At 40.6% G+C, this 4176-nt stretch overlaps 1 protein-coding gene and 1 pseudogene across 4 annotated transcripts in view; one reads left to right on the forward strand and one right to left on the reverse strand.

Moving 5' to 3' along the window:
- The window catches only part of LOC102481428 (zinc finger protein 596), a 40610-nt gene that overhangs the window by 13618 nt on the left and 22816 nt on the right, over window positions 1–4176 (reverse strand). The window lies entirely within an intron of this gene.
- LOC102481000 (ubiquitin-conjugating enzyme E2 L3 pseudogene) lies at window positions 2649–3084 on the forward strand (annotated as a pseudogene).

Genomic DNA, 4176 nt, shown 5'->3' on the forward strand with positions numbered 1-4176 from the left:
GCAGAGGTGGTTCTACAAAATCGCAGGGGTTTGGACCTCTTACTTGCAGAGCAGGGAGGTCTTTGTCTTGCTTTGCAGGAATGGTGCTGCTTTTATGCCAACAAGTCTGGCATTGTCCACGATAAGATCCATGACCTCCAAGAAGCCCTAAGGAACCACAGACGACAACTGGCTGACAACTCCCTTCTAACTGTCTGGAATGGAATCCTACCTTTTATATTCCCCCTTCTCAGACCAATTGTTGGCCTGTTGGTTGTCTGTTCGCTAGGCCCAGTCATCTTTAACAAATTAAAGTCGTTCATCAGCCAACAGATAACATCCCTCCTTTCTCGACCTATCCAGGTCCATTACACCAGACTGGAGATGGAGGACCTCGAAAATTATTACAAGAGGCGCTAGACTGCCTAGCCAATGACGGGTACGAGAGTTTTGGCCACCCTTGCCTGTTCCTCTACCTAAGACAGGACACCCATCTCTGCTATGGGTTGCTCCAATGACGGGTAATCGAGGATGCATTTGGCCTTAACAACTCCAACCTAAGACAGGCACAGCTCCCCCTGGTTCCCAGTCTTTAATAAAACAAGGAAGGGGGATATGTGGGGAGCCGCCCACATCAAAATGGCTGCCATGACCTTCACTACTTAAAATGGCCGGTGCGACCTTGACACATACACCAGGAAAGCAGACTTTCTGGCTCAGACAGAACTGACAGGTCCTCAATTAGGGCTGCTGTAAACCCCGCCTTCATACCATCAAGAGCTGTGACACTTCTTTCGCTCCCGTGTTGAGACGCTGTGCCAGTTCCAGACCTCCGCCCCCTCGCTCGAGTTCTCTGCCCGATTCGTCCCGCGGGCCGGGACAGTAGGGGATCTCAAAACCCCACTGATTCCTCTGGACAGATCATTTAGACAAAAAATAAAGAGATACAATATCTAAATAATACCAAACATGAAAGGGACCTGATAGACATCTACAGAGTATTTAACCCAACTACCAGAAAATAAATACTTTTCTCATCTCTACACGGAACATTTTCCAAGACTACCCATCTGATAGGACACAAAACAAGCCGTTACAAATTCAAAGGTATAGAAACTACATCTAGTATCTTTTCCAACCACAGTGGAATCGATCTTGAAATCAACTACAGAAAGAGCCCCGAAAAATTCACAAATACATGGAAACTAAATAACCTACTGCTAAATGACTTTACAACTAGAGAATAAATTAATAATGATATCAAAATTATAATGAAAAAACATGTGTTTATACACTAAGGAACACAGCAAAAGCAGTCATAAAAGGAAAGTTCATAGCAATTACTGGTCACACACACACACACACACACACAAAGGCAGAAAGGTTTCAAATAAACAACCTAATGACAAAGCTCAAGAAACTGGAAAAGCAATAAAAGGGGAAAAAAAAAAAAACTCCAGGAGAAAAGAAGTAATAAAGATTTGAGTAGAAATAAATGAAATAGAGAATAAAAGAACTATATAGAAAATAAATTAAACCAAAAGCTGGTTCTTTGAGAAGATAAACAAAATTGACACACCATTACCTAGATTAATCAAGAACAGTGAAAGGAACCAAATAAATCAAATCAGCAAGGAAGCAGGTGTTATAAAAGCGGATGTAACAGAAATACAAAATATCATCAGAGAATACTATGAGCAATTATATGCCAACAAACAAGAAAACCTAGATGAGACAAATTTCTGGACATGTATAACTTACCAATACTGAACAAGAAAGAAATAGAAATTCTGAATGGACCCATAACAAGTCATGAAATTGAATCACTAATACATAGTCTCCCAACAAGGAAGAGCCCAGGTTCTGACAACTTTACTTCTGACTTCTACAAAACTTGTAAACAAGAACTAACCCCAATTCTCCTCAAACCATTTCTAAAGACTCAAAAGGAAGGGATCCTCCCAAATTCATTCTATGTAGCCTCTATCACCTTAATTCCAAAACCAAACAAAAACATAACAAAGTGAATACCAGATATAAAACTTCTTAATATACTAGCACATCACATTCAACAACATATTTAAAGGATTATAAATCATAACCTCATAGGTTTTATTCTAGAGATGCAAGGATGGTTCAACATATGCAGAACAATAAATGTGATACATCACATTAACAAAAGGAAACATAAAAACCATACAACCTTATCAATTGGTGCAGAAAAGCATTTGATAAAATAACACCTCACTTCCTAATTAAAACTTTCAGCAAAATCAGCATAGAGGGGACATTCCTCAAACATTAAAAGCCCTCTATGACAAACCCATAGCTAACATCATACTGAATGGATAAAAGCTGAAATCTAGGACCCAGCAGATGGCATAACGGTTACATCAGTGGACTCCCAGGTAGTTGACTGCGGTTTGAGTCTGGACACAGCGACTTAAATCTCTGGGCACATGTGCATGCGTACCCAAGATCCCAAGAGGAGAATGGAGGAGAAGGCATTGCAGCATGGCCATGCCTCCTGGGAGGGGCGGGGGTGATTTCTTGCTTTCTTTCTCTCTGGCAAGCAAATGCACCCTATACCAAAAATCTCTCTAAAAAACAAACCAAAAAAAGTTGAAATCTTGGATGCATTCTGGGAAAGCAGCAGTACCAGATCCAAGATGGCAGCCACCAGGAGGCTGATGAAAGAGCTTGAAGAAATCCACAAATGTGGAATGAAAAACTTCCATAACATCCAGGTTGATGAAGCTAATTTATTGACTTGGCAAGGGCTTATTGTTCCTGACAACCCTCCATATGACAAGGGGGCCTTCAGAGTCGAAATCAACTTTCCAGCAGAGTACCCATACAAACCACCGAAGATCACATTTAAAACAAAGGTCTGAAAAGGGGCAGGTCTGTCTGCCAGTAACTAGTGCTGAAAACTGGAAGCCAAACCAAGTAATCCAGTCCCTCATAGCACTGGTGAACGACTCCCAGCTCAAGCACCCCCTCCGGGCTGACCTAGCTGAAGAATACTCTAAGAACCGTAAACAATTCTGTAAGAATGCTGAAGAGTTTACAAAGAAATATGGGGGAAAGCGACCCGTAGACTAAAGTCTGCCACGACTGATTCCAGCAAGTGTGAGCAGAGACCCCAAGCAGTGCATCAGACACCACACAAGGCAGGACTCTGTGGAAAACTGACACGTGCCACCACCTGGCATTCGCTTGTGGCAGTTACTAACTTTCTACAGTTTTCTTAATCAAAAGTGGTCTAAGTAACCTATAAAGAAAGGATTAAAAAATTAAGATGTTCTAAAAAAAAAAAAAGTTGAAAACTTTTCCAATAATAACTGGAACATGACAAGGTTGCCGACTTTCTCTAACCCTTTTTAAACATAGTACTGGAAGTTCTAGCCAAAGCAATTAGACAAGAGTCAAATATAAGGCATCCAAACAGGAAAAGAAGAAGTGAAATGATCTCTATTGGCAGATAATATCACGCTATACACAGATAATCCAAAAGAATCCAAAGAAAAACTCTTGGACGAGATAAATGAATATAGTAGAGTGGTAGTATACAAAATCCACCCACATGGCATTTTTATACACCAACAATGAGACACCAAACTGAGACAGAATTGAAGAAAGAAATCTCATTTACAATAGCCACAAAACCAATAAGGTATCTAGGAATAAACCTTACTAAAGACATCAAAGATCTCTATAAGAAAAAGTATTTAAAAGAAATTTAAAAAGTGGAAGAATACTCTATGTTCCTGGATTGGAAGAATATAATCAAGATGTCAATCTTACTCAAATTAATCTACAAATTCAATGCAATTCCAATCAAATTACCAGAGATAGTCCTTACAGACATAGAAAAAAACAATCATAAAATTTGTCTGGATGCATAAAAGACCCTGTAATTGCCAAAGTAATACCGTACAAGGGGAACAAAGTAGGAGGCATCTCGCTTCCCAACCTCGAAACATATTCCAAAGTTGTAATAATTAGAACAGAATAGGGACTAGCAGTTAGCATAATGGCTATGTCGCTGAACTCCCATGTAGCTGACTGCAGTTCATAACCCAGACCCAGTGGCTTAAACTCATGCTGGGCGCTTGTGTGTGCAGCCCCAAGATCCCAAGAGGAGAATGGAGGACCAGGAATTGCGGTGTGGCCATTCCCCCCGGGGGGGGGGGG

This window comes from Tupaia chinensis, unplaced genomic scaffold (assembly GCF_000334495.1).
Source record: "Tupaia chinensis unplaced genomic scaffold, TupChi_1.0 Scaffold000365_1, whole genome shotgun sequence".
Classification (NCBI taxonomy): Eukaryota; Metazoa; Chordata; class Mammalia; order Scandentia; family Tupaiidae; genus Tupaia; species Tupaia belangeri.